This window comes from Nymphalis io, chromosome 17 (genome assembly GCF_905147045.1).
Source record: "Nymphalis io chromosome 17, ilAglIoxx1.1, whole genome shotgun sequence".
In the NCBI taxonomy this organism is placed as follows: domain Eukaryota; kingdom Metazoa; phylum Arthropoda; class Insecta; order Lepidoptera; family Nymphalidae; genus Nymphalis; species Nymphalis io.
The window spans coordinates 8,697,237-8,720,999 of record NC_065904.1 but is presented as its reverse complement, the minus strand read 5'-3'; the positions used below and the strand labels follow the sequence as shown (position 1 = coordinate 8,720,999).

General features: G+C 32.7%; 2 protein-coding genes across 6 annotated transcripts in view; one reads left to right on the top strand and one right to left on the bottom strand.

Moving 5' to 3' along the window:
• LOC126774826 (tyrosine-protein kinase receptor torso-like) overlaps positions 1-23,763 on the bottom strand; it is a 177,515-nt gene that overhangs the window by 65,217 nt on the left and 88,535 nt on the right. The gene's annotated exons all lie outside the window — the stretch shown is intronic.
• LOC126774818 (zinc finger protein 608-like) overlaps positions 604-23,763 on the top strand; it is a 361,874-nt gene continuing 338,714 nt past the window's right edge. For 4 of the 5 annotated variants that reach the window (XR_007669838.1, XM_050496433.1, XM_050496430.1 and 1 more), the window contains exon 1: positions 23,382-23,689. The gene's annotated coding sequence lies outside the window, so the exon portion shown is untranslated. Of the gene's footprint in view, positions 922-23,381; positions 23,690-23,763 lie in introns of those variants that run through there. The other variant, XM_050496431.1, reaches the window with a different exon arrangement.

Below are 23,763 nucleotides of genomic sequence, written 5' to 3'. Positions count from 1 at the left end.
TAGGAAATAGATTAATATCTGTCAACTTCTACATTACCTATATGACAAAGATTTTTCTGATTTAATGTTTTTCGTTTTATTATCTTAATTTTATTGGAAAAATAATAAATAAATGAGTAATAATTTTCCGTATCAATTTTTTTAGATCATTAGTTATTGTAATATGATTGACAAATAAATTATGAATAAAAACATAATATAAAATCCGTATTATTTGCTTACTAATGACTTAACTTTAATTATAGTGAGAGTTAACAGCATACGACAGCCGTTAGGTCAATGACCTTAATTATGCGAGTAATTGTCAGATACTCTGTTAAAATAAATTGACTACTCCTTTACCGATATTAATACTAGACATGTTATCACGAGTCCGTAGATAAATCTGCGACAGCATTGACAGGCAACGCCACCAGTCGTAATTAGTATGCGCCCTTCTTACATTTTTGTGCTGAGCCAAGGAATCTTTCATCTTTTTTTTACACTGTACACAACGTATAGGGTATCTCATTCGCTCTCATGTCAAACAGGGCCTCGCGGCCGGGGGACACGTAGCGTTCCTCGCATTAGGTGAGTTCCGCGATCGTCCGCCGACTCGATGCGGCGCTGACGTGCGATACGCTAAACTTGTGTTCCACCGTGAAATCATCAGTGTTATTTGTTTATACCTACTATGGATTTGATTACATAGCCCCAAGGATTGACTATCGATAGTGAGGTTTACTGTACGTGTTTATGTGAAGTTTGAAACGACTAATATAGTGAAACGGGTTGGCCCTGTTCATTTTTGTGTTGAATGGTGATTAAAAGTAAATTACTTTGCTTTTACGGTGTAGAGGGTCGCTAGGTGCGTATTGATCGCATATCGAAACAAAGCCGAGGATTGTTTTGGCGGTATGGAAGAGACCGGTGCAGCTTGAGGTGAGCGCTCTTTGTATAAGGTGTGTAGTAAATGGATTCGACTCCAAGGAATCATGTAAACGTCGCACGCAATGCAACCGGTGCATGTGGGGTTTAGGGGAGGGCGGGGAGGCATCGCTCTGCACTTCAAAAGCTTTTATGGATTTCAGTTCAGTTATACCTTTAATGTTGTGTTTTATCTCATCCTCGTTATGCAAGTTGATATTATTATATAGCGGTGTGCTGCAAGCATCGGCATCGTCTAATAGCTTTCCATTGAAAGTGAGTAATGCCTTCCCTAATGGGATAATGGCTCTGGTGGCCGCCGCGCTCGAAATATTTATAAAGCGGTCGAATTGCACCGTGTCAACAAGCAGTGGGCTGTTTGCTTTTCCATTTAGACGACAAGGGAGCCGATAAGGCAAAGCTTGTGAGCCGACGTACATGGCTTACATACAGTATTCGTTTAATTCTGACACTCGTTTGCCATCACGTGTTGATAGCGAAAAATATAACATAGCATATAAAACTTATTTTCTTATTATCATATCATTTGTTTAATATTAATAATTATTTTGTTTAATATTAATTAATAACCTATGCATGTCATATGCATAGGTTATTTATCAAAAATAGGTATATTTGTAAAATGGGCCTATTGCCTATGAGCCTATATGGGTAAATTGAATGGGCGGGCCTGGCGCTGATTTCTCATAAAAAAATTATTAGTCCTAGATCTTTTGTTCTATACAGCAAGATGTAGATGTGGAATAATTAAAACATTTTCATAATAAAAACAATATTCCATACACGACAATAGATCGTTTTATATTCCATTTAAAACCATGAAACAAGAACCAATTATACATAATTATTACAATAAAAATATTAAAGGAGTGCTCCATACTAATTTCTCCACTAGCTATGTAATGAGACACTTGTAATACTTTATGCCGCACTATAATAGATACCTTATTAATTTTACGATCTTATTTGAATAATCATTAACTTCATAATGGATATAGTCGGCGCTCCATTGCTAGAACGCTAGCCAACCGCGCCGACGGTTTTTATTCAAAGGAAAACGGAAAAGCTTATTACATAAATGAACAAAAGAAACAGAAACGACTATTGGCTTGGCACTTGTTTCCTCTACTTACTTTTTTACTTGAAAAATAAGCCGGTCAAATTTAAAAGTAATTCTGTTTATTCATTATAATTATGTACCTCCAACCTTTTATCTTTATTTTAAACTTAAACATCATTTTAAAGAAATAACTAAACAGCTGTTGATTAGGGTTAATGTCGTCATTATAATTTCTGGTCTGTTGCCTGATTTGCCTCAACAGCTTAAGGGGCTTAAAGTGCGATTAGTAAGGAAATTCTTTACGGCGATCGGTCGCTTTTAACATAAAGCTAATAGAAACCCTCCAGGTGACACTTATTGTTCTGGAAATATAATACGTATGGGGTTTATTAGATATGTTTGTTATATTGTTTAGTAGATTAAATATACAAATTTTTTAGTTTAATAATTCCATACTGAGTGTAGTATATACTATTGAAAATATATACACAAGTTTTGGATTCCTTTATAAAATGATTGACTAAACGGTTTTTTGAGGCACACGTAGAAAATTTTTTAAAACCAAGTCAGCTAGTTAAATAAAGAATAATAAAAAAAAAACCAACTAGACCCCAACATCACAGTACAATACGGATATTTGGAAGTAACGTGTAGTTAAAATATATCTGTTTAAAAGTAAATAATGTATATAATAATTATAATTATATATTAATATTAAACCGATATACACAATTATTGTGTACATACCCAAATATTGTAAAAAAATCGCGTCATGCGAATTTAATGTGATTTCGTCTGTTTTTATTTCATGTAAAATATAGGTAACAGGTTAATGTAAAAATGGGCTAAGATTATTGCATCACACAGAATCGAATTGAATGATGCGTGCATACATACTGAAAAAAATATTTCAAATGTGATTATGACCTCATTCGTGTTATGTTACGATTAATCTTTTGAAAACATATCTCATATATAAAGACGCGATCTTATTACAGATTTATTAAATACAGTTTGTAATTACAAAATAATGCAGTGTCCGTGTCATTTAATGAACTTGATACATTATAAATTACAGCAATTTTTATTTATTTTTAACGCCAATTTTTTTATATAAAAAAATTAAGCAATAACTGTCACAGGATTAATTCCTTTTTAAACCGACGACAAGAAAATGAAGTTTCTCAAGTCGACGTGTATATTTTGCTGTGTTAGTAACTAACTTTATACTGAGTTATTCGATAGTGATGTTTCTTTTTCATTGGATAGTATATATATACTTTAAACTTTATTAACTAATTCCCTCAAAGTAACATAGGGGACGATTAATTGTTTAGCCACTAAATTTTTACATGTCAGTCGATTCTACATCGCAATTCTGAACGGGGTTATCCGATTTAGCTGTTGATTCTTTTTTTATTGGATTATAAAAATCCATCTGTAAGAATATAAAAATGTTTGATTTTTGTTTGTGACATTGTGAATTGATTCTGTTGACACACATTATGACCCGAGATGGCCCAGTGGTTAGAACACGAATCTTAAACACCTTAAACTTACGAATTCAAATCCGGGTAAGCACCACTGAATTTTCGTCATAATTTCCGGTATTTTTTGTTTATAGAATATGAAGGCGGACGAGTATATGGGTCACCTGGTGGTAAGTGGTCACCAGCGCTCAGACATTGCACAAATCCCTACCACCACCAGTATAATCTATCTCGTCGACAGAGGTGAAAGAAAGCGTTGACTCCAAAGTAGTTACATTCGTTTAGAAGATTATTTATTAAGAATAAAAGTTTTTAATTTTACTTTTCAGTTACTATTTTCATCGGTATAATTCTTTGTTAAGAAAACTTTATTAAATAATTATTATATTTCATATGATATTTTTAAGAGTAAACAACTAGTTTATTTAAATACTTTTAAACATCATCTGTTATGCCGTTGTTTACATTTGAATGTATATATTACTGGTGGTAGGGCTTTGTGCAAGCTCGTCTGGGTAGGTACCACCCACTCATCAGATATTCTACCGCAAAACAGCAATACTTGATATTGTTGTGTTCCGGTTTGAAGGGTGAGTGAGCCAGTGTAATTACAGGCACAAGGGACATAAAATCTTAGTTCCCAAGGTTGGTGGCGCATTGGATATGTAAGCGATGGTTGACATTTCTTACAATGCCAATGTCTAAGAGCGTTGGTGACCACTTACCATCAGGTGGCCCATATGCTCGTCCGCCTTCCTTTTCAATAAAAAAAAAAAAAAAAAAAAAAAAAAAAAAAAAAAAAAAAAAAAAAAAAAAAAAAATTAGTTCTTATGTTACGTATACATTTTTAACATAAAAACTGTGTGTACTTCATAAGGATATCAATATTGGATAAAAAAAATAAAACCATCAATAATTTAAGCTTCTATTTAAAATAAGTAAAGTTGTCAGTAAGAGAAACTCGAGAATATTATAAGATAGCTCTCAACGCCGTACCGAATCTTCAGAAAACATTAAAGCGTCGTTCCTAAAAAGATTTATTCGTCGAGGGCGTCGAGGATCTTAAACATGGCTGTCGAATTCAATGGCTCTTGTAATTGATAAGAAGATTATCTACGGCTTGTTGAAACACATATAAGTCTTAAGTCAGAAATATATGATAAACACTTGAATCATTTCTACAAAAGTACATTACGAGATAACGAGAAATAAAAAAATATAATGCTCTATGAATGCTCATAACAAGATGTTACTCTCGTTACATTTATATTGCCTTGAATGTATAATATAACTAAAATTTATAGACGCATGAATTTATTTTATGAATAACGCTAGACGTTATTTATCGCGGAATAAAATTTTTCACAGATTATTCTTTTTCAAACAAAATGCGGCTGTCTTATGTAACTTCTTTAAAATGTTTTGGTTAAACGGTTACAAGTAGTCAGGCATGTAGATTATATTTTGTTAGCTCGCTTTTCAAAGAAATTAAAGTAAGTAAGTAACAGCCTGTGAATGTCCCACTGCTGGGCTAAGGCCTCCTCTCAAAGAAAGAAAACACGAATTATTTTTATGTGATAGTGCTCTGAGCCCGTCTGAGTAGTTACTGTCTAATATCTTATCAAATATTCTACAGATATACTTAGTATTGTTACGTTACGGTTTGAAGGGCGAGAGTGAACCGGTGCGCTCCCTAGGTTGGTGGCGCATTAGGGTTGTAAGGAACGGTTAATATTTATATCGCCAATGTCTAAGAGCGGTGGTGATCACTTAACATCAGGTTGCTCATCTGACTGTCTACCTACAACATGAAAAAATATATATACATATACATGTTTATGACATTTTGATATTAAGGTGAACATATAGATAACAAATGGTATTTTATCTAATTTTAGTATCGATAAATAGTATTTAATAGTAACGGCTGTTGTTTCTTGTCTATTTTTTTTTTGAAAAAAAATAATAATTGATTTATATTATTTCATTCGAACAAAAAATAACTATCAACCATTACCATATAACAGAGTAACAATATTATATAAATTTTTCATAGCACACAAAAATTATAAAATATAGGCACTTAACATACTTTAAAAATAATGCAATAGTTTTGTATCATTCAATTAAAAAGATTATTCGTTGTCGAGTTCGTACATTTTGCTTATACTTCAATGCCATGTTCATCAACGAATTTGTTAAAAAAAAATTACCAGTTTGTGATTATTATTTATAACAAGGAACTTATGTGAAAACATTATATATGTACATAAAAGTAACTACCAATCCAAGTATCCATACTTTTTACTCATTCTGTACATCACTTACACTAGTTAAGCATACATTGTAATGTAACAAATGGCTTTACAAATAACTTGGGTCTTTGAATTTTAACATATTAATTATGATATCATTGACATTCCAATGATAATTCACATTTTATGTACCTATGTACATACATATATAACAGCTTTATCAACAGCGATAAAAATATATATATAACTCGCAGTTTAGTCTAAAATAAAGAAAACATTAATATAAAAAACTTATTTCGCGCTCTTTGAAAATTTTCAATCAATTTCTTTAAGTTTTACTGACTTAGGTGAGTAAGGTGAAATTTCTCACCACAGTTGTAATTTTTTTCTTGTTTCTTACCTTAAAACTCCGTCATTTATGAAACGATTTGGAAAAACCCTTTTTTCTTTGGGTGTGTATACTTCCCGTTTGCTTCCGTTGAAATTTCAAGAAAAATTAACCACCCCTAAAGGTGTAGATAGAGGATAAAAAATTTATGGGCTTCGATCATATTTAAAATCGGTTTTTTAGACATAATTTTAGAAATCACTATTTAAGCATAAGTTTGTAATTAAACAGTCTTGTTTTAAACGTGAACTGCTGGATTTTAACAAAACTCACTGTAATGATAGTTCAAATCTTATATGTGCCTAGAATTAAAATTTTACAATATTCAGTCTAAAAACTGTATCTTCATATCCGACAACCGCACAAAGTCTTGGCAACAGCACAGCCTATAAATTATTGTAATTTTAGTTTTTTCAATCCTTATACTAGTTATTAATAACAAATAAACATGTAAACTACCATTGAAATTGATGAATTAGGTATTTACACATTATTACATTTCAAGATAAATATTTGTTAACATAACAGCGACGCAAATTCGTTTGCTATTAAAATTCATAATTTATGACCATCGAATATTTGCTGGCAACGTTGCATGAATACAATATAAAAAAGTATCTTAATATAGGATAATGTTAATTTGACAAATCGTTTATATTATGTTCGCAAATGTAATGGTAAGACAAGTCGGGGAACCGGATTCTGCATATAGCCATATTTAATGGACAAGCTGTTGTGCTGACCGTCCACTAACAAATATTAAAAGTACAAATTCAAGCGAGTTCTATGGCGCCGTTATGTTCTATAAATCAATGGAGAATTTCGTCCAAGTATGATTATAAATTGTTTTTCCATCTAAACTTAATTTTTTGGCAACCACGATTCTCGACTTTTAGATACATATTTAGTGCATATTATCGTCATTGAGGTTCAATCAGAGCATGGTTTTATTAATATGATACAAAATAGGTTCCCTTTTATTTTGTGATTATACGTTATCGATATTTCCTTTTTTATGTCCTCCATCACAGTTATTTAATGGATAGATTTAATTATCGTACTTACGTTACGTCCAGCGAGTATAAATTTATTACTACCACTTAATGAATAAGTAATAAAGAGGTGGCGATGTTCAGGTTTCTGCTGGACAGTGAGTCTTAGCCGTGCCTAATGCCTGATTATGATAGCAATCACTCGAGGCGTTCGCCTGCATTTAAACTATGAAATTGATTAAGTATTGCTATGCCAGTACCTATGACTAGAATCCGCCTCGGGCGCCACTTGAACTTTCTACATGTCTAGCGAGCCTTTTTAATGGGAGTATACAATTGAAGCATATATGATAAGGTTAATTATCTTATTGTTTGTTACGTTAAATATAATAATATCAGTTCTGCTAAAAATGTTGCTATTATAAAAAATACGTTAGTTTTTAATATTATTATCTATATTCGATTTTATCACCTATAGGGAATTCTCAATATTATCTTACGGGTTATCTATTAAAAAATAACAAACAATAGATTTATTTTATTTATAATATTTACAGAATAAATAATGCTTAGAGATGATTGGGATAAGATAATGTCTTTTTTTTATTGTGTAGAGAATGAAACCATTAGCGATATTGTAATTTTCCAAATATTAAATAGCACACTAGACAGCTGAATGCAATACATGTAAGTCAATTAACAGTAATGGTTAGGCAACAGAGAAACATTAGAATCGTGTCAGTGCATCGAGTGATGACACGATGGCTTCAATCCCTTCGCATTTGTTAAAGTTTTTTCGTTCCACGCCGCGGGGGGCGCTGCGGGCGGGCTCGAAACCGATACGCTGGCTTTGTGCACAAACGATTGCTATTCCCTGCATGGAATGGGTTATTGACGTTACAGCGCACTTATTGCCGGCCATCTTATCGATACAACGAACGCCTTGTCATGTCTTTATTCGATTCAATAGTTTTAAATGTTTATTGAAGTGTTTATAGCTTGATGATTTTAATGTACGTGATAAAATAAAAAGTGTATATTGCAATTAATTAAAAATATAACTGGGAATTTATTTAAAAATGAAATACAGATCTTCGTGTTATTTCATTAATTCTGGTCAAACTGAAACTAACAAATGAACGATTTCTTATTTAAAGTTGGGTAAATTGAACTATCATTAAGAAAATCAAGTACATAAGATTTTAACTAAAATATACAAGTATGTATATTTTAGTTTGCTACATTGTATTAAATAAGTGAATATAGTATTGTTAAAAAAATCAGCATTATATATTGATTTGCTATCCTAGAAGTTGAGTCGATAAAAATCTTGTAACGGACTTCATTAAGATTTAATCATGATATTATTTTAAAAATCGTTAATTTCTTGTACTAAGCCGTTATCTGTTCGCCTGACAGTCCTCGAGCCCCCGCCTGCTCGATCAGCAGCACTCTATTAAAATCACACTTGATTAGATCTCGGCGCGGTTTAATTGAACACTCCACCCGCGGTATGCGCGCCTGGTACACTCGGTGCTCAGGCCGCCATCCGCCAAGCGAGGGCGTTCTGTTCTCTTACAAAACCGTTTTTCTTTTTTGCTCTCAGCTCGTCCGATTCCTTTTTGAATTCTTTCTTTTGTCTCTTTTGTTGAAGTTTTCATATCCTTCTGTTTTCCGGGTGGATTAATTTTAATTTCGATTCAAAGACTTTCATTCTTTTCTTTTTGTGTAGCTTTTGTGTTGTTTATTAAGTTTCTCTTGACATTGAAATGTTTTTAGTCGGTGGGAGGTATACAAGCGCAATAGATGGAATATTTATCCGAGGGGTCGCGGGATCACGCCGCCGCCCACTGGCAATTTGCCGTCTGCCCGCGGCGCGCCGCATTGAATACTCGACTCCAAGACGTGTTCTCCAACTAAACGCTATGCTAATGTAATGGGGCTCCATTTAATCACAGCCCACGGGTAACTTCAAATTTTCAATGAGACGTTCGTGCTAGCGTTATTGCTCTACACAACGTCCCAAAAGTGTCTTCAATTAAATGGATGATTTATTTATAATTTGAGTTCAAATTAAGTTGTATTTATTAAACACAGTCTAATTTATCAATAATTATTAATAGGATGATTACTACAACGATGTTTATAATGCTCAAATGTGTTACTTGTTAATATTAATAAAGTATAATCATTATTACACAACCTTGTTTGAACAGGTAAGAGGTAAACTCATATACTATATTTTTTAAACCAACTCATATGTAATGTTATATATATATATATATATATATAACATTTTAGATTTATGGCTTTCAACAATTTTATAAATGAATAAACATCAACAATAAGAAATTTTTTTCGGAATATGATAACTGCTACAATATTAATATAGAAAAATCTATTAACAGCTTAAGTCTTAAACTCAATTAGTCTTATTCGTAGTTATATAAATAATATATAATAGTATGTAAGGTTTAGTAAACTATCATGTTGGTATTTTAATATGTTTTCAGTACGTATTTAAAATACATATTTCAAAATTGTACCTGAACTGACATCATTAAACAAACAACAATAGGTAACCTAAAATTCTGTGTCCTTAGTAGAATTCATGACTCAAGATTGTAAATCGTTTTTGTTTTTTCCTCAAAATTCTTACCTGGTTAAATAACAATAAGGTTTCTCAGAAGGTATTTCGTAAATTCTTGTCTATTTTAGTTAATAGTGATCAAACAATTTCGATTTTAAAACGCTTTAATTTAATTAAAATTATGCAAATCGATTTGGATTAGTTACACGTTTCCGAATGCTATTTGTCAAAAGCAATTTATCGCATGGATATTCGAGTTGGTCAATCACGATTGTGCGGTACATTTCGCTTGACATCCATCAGTCGAATCTTGTTTATGTCGATCCATTTATGCAATGTCTCGACTCGCATGTTTAACACTCAATTCACGTCTGTTTCACAAGCAGGTTTGTCTCCACGGTGTTTCGCTCCACGGAACCGGTATCCGTCGAGCATGTGTGGAGTAGGTAGCCGTCTCGTAATTCACTGTTCGCGGTAATGCGTAGATAAGAGCTCTCTCATTTGTTTCCCTATCTCTAACTTTCTCAGGCGCATTAGCAGCCTGACGACCCTGACGTAACGCATTCAAGCGACTCGTTGAATCTTATAAGTTTCGGCAGTGGCACTTTGTTCTCGCCACAAAAGGCAATCATTATCTCTGCTTGAATAAAGCTGTAAGGGACGTCGTAAATAACTGCTGTTGAAATGAGATTCATTTTGTTGTATCATTTGACATTTAAGTGTTATACTCATATAAATGCGGAACGTTAAACCATTAAAACATAAGTACCTTAAACATTAGTTGTGTTAACGTTTCTTAAAACACATGTTTTATACTATATTAAATATACTACGTTATACTTAGAACAATTAAGTATATAATAAAAAATATCATAAAAATATGTGTATATATATATCCAAGAACTAAATTAGGTTGGTTAAGTTAACAATTGGTGTTTGATTTCAATCTGATTATTATAATTTAGATTCCAGCGGATTCACAATGAAATTATTCAAGCAATAAAGATTACTAATAGTTTCAATGAAAGCGACATTGCCCAAAGCCGCACGCCATCTCGCTTGATTAAGGCCAATTACAACGTTCACGGGATTACCGTCGCCATTCTCGAGCAACCCTTCCATTTAAAGCGAAGCCCTGTTTCATTGCCATATGAATTGTCGTCTTTTCCAAAATTTAAATATTTAATGCTTTACTCATTAACACTTTTGATTAGACACTTTTGGGACGTTGTGTAGAGCAATAACGAACTTACGTCTTTACGAATGCTATGTTTCTTTTCTCTTTTCAGTCACGTTTAATATGTACTATGAAATCTATTTTATTTGTATAGTCAATTTCCATACCTCGCACAAATTAAATTATAATTTGAGGTTAGAAACTAATATTACAACACTCAATTAAAAAACTAAATAGCATTCTTTAAAAGCAATGCTTATATTTTTCTGTTACAAATGTTTCGTGTGTAATGTAAGTAGTAAGTACAAGTACCTATCTAAGTCCATTTGAAAACCTGCACAGCGAGGGCTTAGGGCTCGATTGGAGCGATAATACGCCCACTTATCGCATACAATGCGGATATAAATCGACTACGACCCGATCATTTCGAGACCGATATAGAAACTAAAAACATTTGTGAAGAATAATAGAACAAATAAACCCGTTGCTTCTCCAAACAAATAGAAAATATTGTATTGTTCAAACGACGGTGACACTAACACGAGCTCTAAAAGAAAGTTTTAACTTCAGACGTGTGTTGTAATTTGTGATTCGTTTTAGAACTTTGTGTCGTGACTTTAACCCGTCAACACTTTTTTCCTTGTAACGTATAAAACTTTCACATTGATTTATTTAAATAAGAAAAGTACATATAAAAAGCTCAGACATGTTGGCGATTAAACTTTAAAATCACTGCTTACACTGTTAATGAATTTGCTTTTTTATAATATCACCTGATGTAAAATTCTATTAGAGTAAATCCAAACACTTATTTTCAACATTTGCAATACTGGACGTGCCCTCGTAATAAAATACACTTAAACTGACTTTGACTTAAACAAAAATATTTTCCATTGCATAAGAAGTCTTGCCTGCTAAATCGGTAATATGCATTCCTCGATCATACAGAAAATAATCAATCGAACGTTTCGATCAGAGGGACTAGGGTGGCATGAGTACGTAGGAGCGAGACGATGCGAAGGTCGGTAGAACCAGTTTGGCGGGACGCCGCAAGGTGCCGGCGGCCAGGTTAAGTTCAGTGTATTAGCATCATCGCCCGCCCTTTCATGTCTGCTTATCTTCGGTCTAGGCGATTTAAATGAGCCTATTCAATTGTACAACTTGAGCCTCAGGCGTGTTCGGTACATGTTGACTTGAAACGCGACGTACTCATTAGTACTTTGGTTCACGGCACTGAACAATCTAATTTATGTTGTAAATTAAACATCTTTTAATTATTTTTTTTTTTCCTTTATAGGTCTCGATTACTGAGTAACGCAAAAAAAGTAGTAGCATTAATCAAATATTCGTAAAACTGTATAATTATTGCCTACCAAAAAACATACAATTGAATTCAACAAATGATAATTAAAATACGAAATTGATTTGACAGCCGTGGCCCGTGACATGTCGCAAGTGACGCAACACACAAACGGCACTTCACGTATCGCTTAACAAGATAATAACGGTTCTCTGAGACATAAAACTGACTGTGTACTCTTATTGATTGAAGCCACCGGCGACGAATTGCGCTGGCAACGTTTCCATCATAATTTTGCCATCGAATAGAAATATTCAAACAGTTCGCCACTTCTATATTGTTTGTTATTTATCTCGAATATATAGTTTATGATATCTCAGGTAATCATTATTCTAATTTTTAAATAATATTAAACATTTACTTAGTAGAGATTCTTTCGCTTACTCTAATATTGTATAAATTCTTAAACATATATTAAATAAAAAAAAAAACTTTTCAGTATACTTATATAAACGATTTTGTATTTGGCTTCTAAATGTTTTTTTTTTTATTATTACATAATATGAAGATGCAATATTAAAGCGTAATTACTAAGATTTTTAACAATTTATTATTATATTACAAAGTATGGAATTAAATGTACTTTTAACGAAAAAAAATATGAAACCAGCTATGTTACTTAGTAATTCAATTAATACGTTGACGTCGACCTCAACAGACAAGTCAGATATTAATATTATATCTAATTAGTTGTAATTTATTCTTTGTACACTAGCGTTCAAACATTAACTACCAACATAAGAGAAACTATACAGCACTTACTACCTACGTTATTATATATCGAGGAATGCTCAAGTAATCAAATCCATATGTGCTACAGTATAAATAACTCTTAAGAAATCTTACATGTTAAGAAAACTATAACATTCTAGTGTAAATACAGGCACGAGGGTCATAGCATCTTAGTTCCCAAGGATGGTGGCGCATTGACGATGAAAGATGGGTTATATTTCTTATAATGTCGATGTCTATGGGCGGTGGAGATCACTTGTTAGTCTGCCTACCTAATATTGACTTTGCACATTCCTTTTGTTTGACAAACAAAATTTTAAAGCAAAATGTGAAACACAACCAATTAATTACATAAAATAAATACATATATAATAGTAACAGAGTTAAATTAAAAAAAGCTTTACCGACGTGACTTACTGGTGGTAGGGTTGGTGACCACTTACCATCAGGTGGCCATATAGGCGACTTGATGCTAGTCCGCCTATCTATACTATAAAAAAACAGCTTATTTTACATACACAAATTATAAATTAGTAATTACGAACGTTTAAATACAGGGACATATATAATTCGAATAGTTTCAAGCTTATTAAAACAAATAGACGGTCAGATGTTTACGTAAATTATCCATTTTCTCCAATCGAATTGCTTGAATTTCCATTATTTTCAGCGCACAATGACAAAGAATATAATAATCTTATACGATTATAGGATTAGGCAAATGTTACGTGCTCACAATGAACAATTATACACCTAGATACACTTGTGATTGGACCACCAAACAAATAAACAATAATAAATAATATTATATTCGCATGATGTGGCTATTATGCCAATAACTCTCTAAAAGGGCGGATATTTGTAAATTGGGCTCCTATTCTATAAATGTATATTCCAAACTCGCGATGTCTATAGGGTTTTTTAATTATATTAATACGTGAACGTAACGAACGCAAGTTGTCTAAGGTTATTTAAATGTGATTATAAATATATAATTCGAAAGATTTCATACAAATTTCGATTACAAATGACGAACTTTTTTGTTTTAATGTACGAGAAATTGTTAAGAACTATTGTTACATCTAGATTCACATATTATATCATTTGATTTGTTGAACAATACTCGACAAGAAATAACGTTAAGGATTAATTTATATTGGTTAATATTATATTAGACATATTTATTAAATAATATCAGGAACCATAAAAGCAATATCTAATCAATTGCTTAATATTCAATCTGGATACACAATAGATGGGTTTAATACGAGCAAAGCTGTTCACTGAACCACATCGCCAAAGGAACGCGTAGGCCTTTGTGTCTAAAATTTCACCGGCGTATTCCACTAATATTACGTTCCATCCTTCTTTACCGGCACCGCGACAAAATCTCTACAAAGATTAAACGATTATAACCACTTAAGTAAATTAAATACAAGACAAAGCTTTCCTTCGTTTAATCAAGATTCGTGTGACGTTATTTAACTTATTGTTATCGCTCCATCCGATTTCCCCGATAACAATTGTCACCCGAGTGGGAACCGCAAAGTCGGACCTGAAACGATATCCTTTGTTTAATTTACTGGGACAAAATCTGGAAGCGATGGTAGCTACGGTTTCCATAACAACACGCGCATGGTGGTTGCCCCCCCCCCCCCCGGCTCCCTCGGTCCTCGGTACCGCGTCCCTCCGGCTTCCCCGCGCTTTATCGATCCCAGCGCCCCCTCTCCCCGCGCGCCACTCCAAATCAAATTACACGAGCAGAGCAAGCGGCTGGCGGCTGCCGGCACACTACGCGCCAACCGCGCACCCCTCGCCGACTCAATCAACTTTGTATTGGCGTAATAGTATTTTAATTCTATTGCCGCTTTTGACTGCAGCCCCGTAATAGCTTGTTTGCAAATTAGTTACATGTAACAATGTTGGCAGCGTTCGGAATCTACGTTTGCGCACTCATCGAGCTCCAATGTATGACGAACTAATTACGGCCTCGATTTAAATTAAATGAGTACTCGACCAATTACGCCTCATGTATAACAGGTGATTAGAAAATGAATACGTGTAGTCGACAACTCTAAAATATGCACTATTTCAAAAGCAAAAAATATTTCTAACGTTGCCGGAAAACTTTTACTATCAACTGACTTAGAAAGTAAACGTCAGAAATGAATTGTTACATAATCCTTGTTCTAGTCTCGAAACGTTATTTTATTTTGAGCTTTAAAAATATAACATTTGTTTTCGAGATCAATTTAGTGAATTCGAGCTTCCCTAAGCACTGACGGGGCGTATTTTTATCATAAATGGGAAAGACGCGGCAGATTTAAAGCAAATTTGCTCAGAACACGGCTGGCTTTCAACTGCTGCATTATTATGCGAGTACATTAAAGTGGAACGTTTAAACTGTAAGGAAGATAATGTCTTGCTTGAACAATGGCCACCTATCGTATTATCCGCTTGATTATGCAGTCTTAAACAGAAAAGTTAGCTTTGTAGAAGTTTTTAAAAGGGTAGCTAAGTTTATTTATATTTTATATTGTGTTCTAAAAAGTCATAAATATTGGAGTTTCGGTTGAATTAGTTGTGCAAGATTTTTTTTTGAAATTCAAATAATCTAAATCCCCGATTATTGAAATATTACTACCAATGAATCGAATATATTACGCTAATAAGTAATATGAGATTTTATTACTATTGTGTTATTGCTCATTTAGGTATTATATTACATTAAAATAATACCGTAATTGATACTCGAGGTGTACAGTACGTGGGCGGCGCGACAGACGCTAAACAAGAGTAACATATTCAGTTATCATTTATTTTATAGCGATTGGCAATAAAATCGATTATCGTATCATTCGTATCGCAATATTCGCGAAGGGACGACAGCCGCTCGGTGACGGTTTAATGAGGGAATGCCGTGATGCCCATGCCGTCGAGCTACCGACGGGACATTTGTCTCCCTCCGAATAATGGAAAAACGCCGAATGGATATTTATCAAAACTGCCGGAGCTCCTTGTTGACTCATTTTATCTGTAATCTCCACGATCGCTAAACGACAATAAAACGAAGCGATTCGCAAAAACCTATGTGAATAAAGATTTATAAAGAATTATTTCATAAGATACTGTAATATTTTTAAATCTCAACTTGGCCCATCCTGAATAAATTCATGAGTTTATTTCATGGTTAAGGCAAATTTGTCTCTAAATGATCTTTGCGTGTTGCGTGATTACGATGAGCATATTACTGGATGAAAGCCAACATTATTTAGAGTATTTTAAACAAATCTATGGTAGATGGTTAAAATAAAATAATACTATTTAATTGAGATATTCATGACTAATATTATAAATTAATGATGCAATTCACAAAAGAACCAACTCGAACTACAGATTAGTTGGTATAAATCTTAACAAACCTAATTTTGTCATGCAAGTAAACTCAAATATAAGTGACGTTGGATTTCCGCCAAATGTTACTTTGTTTCCAACTTTTCGGGCATAAATTACGATCTAACTTAAGCATACTTTTCTCATCTTTATAAATAATTTTTAAAATTGATACGCTTCAAAAGTTTATAAAATTAATTAGCAGCTATCAGTAAATACAGCAGGAACACGTGCAGCGACTGCGGAGAATTTGAGATTAGCGAAGCGATACTGAATGACCTCAAAGGGTCGTGACTCGTGGGGCGAAACGGCCCGGTTAGATGCCGGCATGGACCGTCACTATACATGTACATACACATATAACTATCGTCGCTAATAAACACCTACGAAGCTACGCACGTACAAAGCCACTTCGTGCGGACACAAATTGCTTTTGTTCGAACGTCGAATGTGCTGTGATAGAACTCGCTGCAATTATTTCCTTCTTATTGCGGTTGACGTATGATGGATTCATAATAGTTGGCTCAGTGGGATAATATTAATCGTTCTATTATAATCGTTTTTGAATGTACATACATACATAAATACATTTATGAATATCTTTTTTAAATATTTCAACATTTAACTAAGTGTGTTAAATTTAACAATAAAGTGAATATATATCTTGTTAGTCAAACCACAGAATAACTTCAATCAAGCTGACAAACAACATAAATCTATTGAATGTAATCGAGGATTGAATAAACAAGCAATTTACGGTGAAACCCCCACACAAATGTTTTATGATTAATCTCCCGTCGCTCTGAGCTCCTGAATATCTGATAAAATAACATGAGCTCTTTGTACAGTTGACTATCTAATCTCTTGGAATAGTAAAGTGGCAAGATTGAGAATATATTAAAATAGTGCTTTTATTTTATTTATGTGTCTTGGGAACAAGATAAAAAAACTATGTTGTTATTTTATCTGTGAGCCGCCATCGCATCTATTAACTCGATACCAGGCGAACATAAATATAAAGAGAACGATTTGGCTAAATGATGTCGTTTGTAGAGGAGTTTTGATACGCGTGGGTGCACTCGATGTTAATTTAAACTAGTTTATCAAAATGATCTCCGGAGGGCGATCGATATACACTAGTAGTGTCTACTGTATTTTATTTTATCTTATTAAGATTCATCTGCACGTTTCTTGGTTTTCAAGTATTGTGAACATTTGATTTACTGAATGACATCATGATTACTTAGTTAACATGTTTAGTATTTATTTCATTTATTTAGTTAGGATATTGGAAACTTAAACAAAACTCTCACAGTATTGTAGTAGACGCAGCGTGAGCGGGGTTTTATTTATCTGTGATAAAATAAATTATTTAAGACTTGAAAGAAGTGTTATCACTTTAGACTTTATCTAGTAAAATCTTTGATATATAAAAGCAGATTGAAGGATAAATTGTATTTGGTATTTATGCGTTGTTTACTTAGAAGATAATGACTATTGCTTTTTTTTTTTAAAGAATGTATGGAGAGAGTTCAAATTGAATAATTATAAAACGTTAGTTTTTTTTAACCGAATGATCGACGAATAGAATACATAATCAATCAAATCAAAATATAAAAGTAAGTCGTTCAATGAGTTAGCTTGGAGTAGATATAACATTTTGTTACATATATGTATGACTTATCAATATTTAACTCGGATGTTAATAATTGATAATTGAGCTCGGAGTGACATGACAACTACGTGTTTTATTTTTTATTGTCACGAAGTATTATTTAGATTATCTTAATCTTTTGATTATAAGATTAGGTATTTTAATCTAGAGACAATGAGTCGTTTACGATGCTTTTATGACTTTATTAAACACTTGAATTTTTCATTTGATCTTAAATCGTACAGCAAACAAAACGAAATATAATCACATATTATTCTATTATAAAAACATAATGAATACAAATTATCGGTTATTTTTTATGTTTCAAATTCCGTTTGAAGAGTATCAAATATGCATAAATCAAAGCGATACAATAACGCATAGTATCAAAAGAAAGATCAAAAGTATTTCAAATAAAAATGAATAAAGGTACCAAGGGTTGTACATTTTTTACGGAGTTTACAAAATGCTGAGATGCGTATAGGGAAGGAAATACTGTAATGTAACATGAATACGAAATTCGTTTATTACGTTTTCATAATGGAAATCGTGTTGTAGCAACGAAGTTTGTGAAGAAAATCTCGCTGATGTTTAACGAGACATTGTTTTATTTCTTTGAAGTTACAAGTATTTTAATTATTATAAAATATTAGCTTTCCGCTGCGTCTTCGTCCATAGTAAGTTTAATTTAATATAAGTCAGTTTTTAGCGCGGCACTTTTTTTTATTTCATTAACATTTGCTTCGTGTGATAGTAAGAATGGCACTTCCTCCTTTTTTTTCTTAGGTGTATAACTCTTATCACACACGTCTGCTTCGAAATGTAACCCTTAGCCTTAAAGTTAAGGCTGTGCGTGTGTTTTTTCTTTAAAAATACTTTGTAAATAATAATAATAAATTATTCTTTAACAAAACAAAACAAGGTTTACATTATACTTTGTGATTGGTTATACAATATTTTTCAAGGCAAAACTTAATTTAACCAATCAACAAGGCATCTGCTTCTAAATTCGATAAATAAATACAGGTATTTCAACGTCGGTACTCTTTACGATAAAATATTACAATATAGTTTTTTAACTGAATATTAAGAGCCTAACTAGTTTAATATCTTCAAAGCACCGGTCCGTATTACATAGGTTTATTTATAGTAAATATTAGAAATTCTATTGTCATTTATATTGAAAATAATTGTGAATTATTTATGGGTAGTATTTACTAGAAAAGCGTCGTTCAATGTAGTCGAGAAAAAAATATCCGTGTATTTGTATTTTTTTTTGTTTTATCGTATATTTACTCGACTACATTGAAAATATGTCAGATATATATACATACTTATTTAGTCTCAAGTCCATGTTTAAATTATCAGCTACAAATCTTGTAAAATATGCATGTAAATTATATTAGTATTCAAGCCATGATCTGCCAAAAACAAACGTAATTATTTCATTTCTTATTTAAATTGAACTATCATCTCCATGATAAAAACTTAAAGTTTTTAGAGAGCGTGTAGAAAAAGTTTTTTTTTTTCAAATATTTATATATACCTTATAATAATTATGCGGCCAACAGCAGTTATAAAGAGAGGTAGTGGTTTCACGTATTCAACTTCAGCAAAATACCGTAACTCGCGAGCGAGGGGAAAATAGGGTAGCATAAACATACAGCAGGTGACACTTCATAATAACATGTGATTAATTTTTTACTCTTGACTATGGACAGTTGTTTCAAAGGTTTTTAAACCAATTGACTGTTATTAACTTTCTCTCCTTTATGGACGATTCGCGTTAAAACTTGAATAAACATAAAACTACTGTTAAAGAAGATAAATTATTATTATTTATAAATATATATATCATAAAACGTTGCCACATTCGTGCTGAAATAATACGTGACTTTAAAATGTTATTGCATTATAAATTAAAGCAAAATAGCAAGATTTAACATTTCATTGTTATACGCTTTATTTATTTTGAAAAGGAAACGTTTTAAGCGATAACGTATTATAACATTATTGCAAGCAAATGCTCCTATTAAACCAGTCACGAAATAATTTTATGAGCTTAAAACTTTTTCAAACAACAAATAGTTTCGGTTTGTATGTAAGTCTAAATGAAGCGAGATCAAGGGGTCGCAGAAAGCTGTTCATTGTATTGTAGAATTCGTTTGGGGCGTTAATAATTCGTCACACGCCTCAATCGACGTAACTGTTACTTTAGTCGTTTTACAACGGAATATTTTTATGTCAGCATGAAGCGACAGAAATAAAATTTCATCACATATGTTTAATTATAACGTAGAAGGTGATGTTTGTTTATTTTTTATGCTTAAAATATTTTATTAGTGACTTATTTATCAATGTTTTATTTTATTTTAATTTTAAATTATATTATAATAAATATATAAAACATTATCCATCCACTTCACGATTATTATATATCAACATTTAAGTTTATACTTAAAAATGTATATATTTAATAACACCGTTTTATCACGGTTTTAACCGTAATTGATAATGAACGATGATGATGAACGTATCTTCTGTTTGTTATCTCAACAGAAAAAAATTATAATCACAGGTCTTGCTCTTATACCTAGAATAAGAGGGAGAAGAAACAATGAGCACGCTCAAAGTAAGCCATAATAAATAAGGACAACAAATATTCAAGCTGTGGCTGTTATATTAGTATTACATATTGTGTAAAGCAACCTTAGCCAACGTGTAAATTTATGCAACAATCTCATCGGAGCAGCTTCGGGATCAGGGTGTCGGCGATAACGCGAAATTGACACCAGGACATCAATCACTTTAGAGTGAGTGGGCCGATCGAGTGGAGTGTCGCGTTGCAGTTGTGGTTATCGGCTACAAATTGCCGTCACTCCGATGATTAACTATGCAACATTTGCATAGTAAAAATGCCAAATGTCATCGATTCCTTGCCGCATGAAAGTAAATACGCTCAGCATTCGACTCTACGAACTATCTCACGATCAAATGAAAAAGCGACGTAACACAATGCTCACGCATACTCGTACATTTTATTTATTGTACCCGTCATACAATAGCCAACGGTAAATGTAAATACATGCGAAAGTGTTATTTAAAGTAAAAAATATAAAATAATAATTCGCTTGAAATAGAAATGAGTACTTTCAAAAATGAATAACGTTAAAAGTATTAGGATTCTGTTCATATTCGGAGCGCTTGCACGGTTTGCGTTGTGACACGTGTCTTTTTCATACATCAAATTGAAAACTTTCTATGTTACAGCTATTTCTGAAGTGCTTTATAGTATTTATGAAGAAATATTACCTTCCGAAGTTTGGATTACATATAATCGATTTGTTTTGATATTAATGACTTTATATTAATATTCTTAATAAATAATGATAATAATAAATAAATGTGTTTATATTTAATCAAAACTAGGATTAAAACAATTATATTATGATATTCCACTTGAATAACACGATGCTTTATCTTTCGTTTCACAGATAAAACTTTAGTTTCTCTTATTCGGATTCTTCGTATCTCATAACAAAGAGCCGACCACAGTCATCGTAACAAAAGAATATAAGAAATACCTCCCTTGCAATACGAATCGGATCGAGTACGGATGTATCGGAAAAATATTCTTTGCTTCTCAAAAATCTGAGTACATAGTTAAAATATTTCGTATTTTATCAAAAGGGATGGCAAATAATTATGTCAGCGTAAAAATATGTTTTCTCATAAAATACGGTAACATTATTTTACACTTGTTATTAATTTGAAGTTTTATTTTATTACGCTTTTATTGTACAATAATTGCATTTGTTATTTATGTCAACAATTATACTATGTAGTATATTTTATGTCTATAATTTACGCGAAGGGCTTATTTAAATATGTAAGCATTTCATTTGACTATCTAATATAATCGAGCTTAATACAAAAACACAAAGAATTTTATTGACTGAGTTTCAATTGGATCATTCGAATTGTTCGTTAACCGAAACAAAAGAAAAAGTACTTACTCATAACGTTTTTGTTTCATTGGTAAATACAAATAAATAGGTTTTTGCACGAAATAGCTAATCGTAAAATAAATGCATTCTGTACTGTACTTTTATGTACCTATACTTACATTGTGTTTATGAACAGTTGCAAATAAATAAATTCATACAAATCATAATAACGCATGCACTTTGTTGCCTAACGGATTATTATTGATAACTTTTGCTTATTATTAGCATTTTATATGTACGTTTTCCTTATAATATTAATTGTAGATACAAAATAATACAATTTACGTTTACTGATGTATTACAAACACAATATAAACATTCATTATTCAGCAATCTAAATAATTAAGAGCCGAGATAGCTCAGTGGGACTTAACCGAGAATTGCCGGTAGAAATTCGAACAAGCGCCACGTGGTTTGGATGAACCTGAATTTCAGTCATATTCTTATAATAAGTCATTATGATATCTCAAATTTTCTTTTATTTTTATTATTATACTTACTACATTATATTTACTTATTATAAAACGTACAATAAAAGGATTGTTACAATTTTAAATTTATGTTCCGGGAATATCTTTTTAACCAATTAAGCGCTTTGTAATTAATTATACGTTTGTTTAAAGAACGCATTATACAAATAAACTTTACGAGTCAGGCGTTTAAACGTAACTTTTTATTATCTCACATGTTTCCTTGGACGCACGCACACATTAAAATAAAAAAGTTATTATCGCCGCCTACCGCGCGCTCATGAACTGACATGTGGTCTCCATTCTGGAGCCCAATTACTTGAACATTTATAATTATCAATCGAGCGCGTCCCTATAACATTGCGTTATGAATAAATGTGCCTCAATCAGAACGGTGTAACAGCAGTAACATTTTGTTATCCCTTCATGCATAAATGTTTGTGTAATAATTTTGGAAGCCATGTTCCCGCTCAGTCCCCTTTCCCCTTGCCTGCTGCCCGCGCCTCCTCGCCATGTTGCACACGCTTGACGCGGTTCGGACTTCTCTTTCTATCTTTAGTTTTACGAACAGACGGATTCGTAGCTGGCATTTACATTGCACATACGTAATGATATTCATATTTATTTTAATTAACAGTTTTTGTCACCGTATTCATTTAACTCCAATTAGTAAAAGTCAAACACTACGACGGGTCCGTATATTTGAATTAACATCATCGCGCTCGAGGACACTCAAAAGAAACATAACAGAATGCTTGGTGGACATTATTTGCGTGTAATTTTACACTTTACTCTTCCACTTAGTGATGCGTGAAATGATTGTTGCCGCGGGGAGCATCGAGCAACGCTGTCCGGACAGCTCGTATCCGCTAACGCCTTACGCCGTCGCCACTCGCCAGTACTCGAGAAGCGTGCATTCGTGACGCGCGTTTGTTGTCGCTCGCTCAATCGCGCCCTACGCTTCTGTGACGAATAACTAAGTGTTCCGGTGTGCTGATCCATTTTGTTTCTTCGTAGGTGTGTCGAGCCGTGCTGTCTGGTGCAACGTTCGTTCGCATGGTGTTGAAGTGATGGTGCAATAGATGGTGCCATTCCAGCAGTGATAGTGTTAACTATAGTGCTATTTTAGTGCTGAATGGATTGTGTCTGTTTGGGATTGCCATCGCCAGTCATCGATAGATCCAGTTGGGAACGGTGAGGAGCATTTAAGTACTATTAAGTTACGATAACGATAACATAAGTTTATATTAAAGTGTCGCGCAACTATT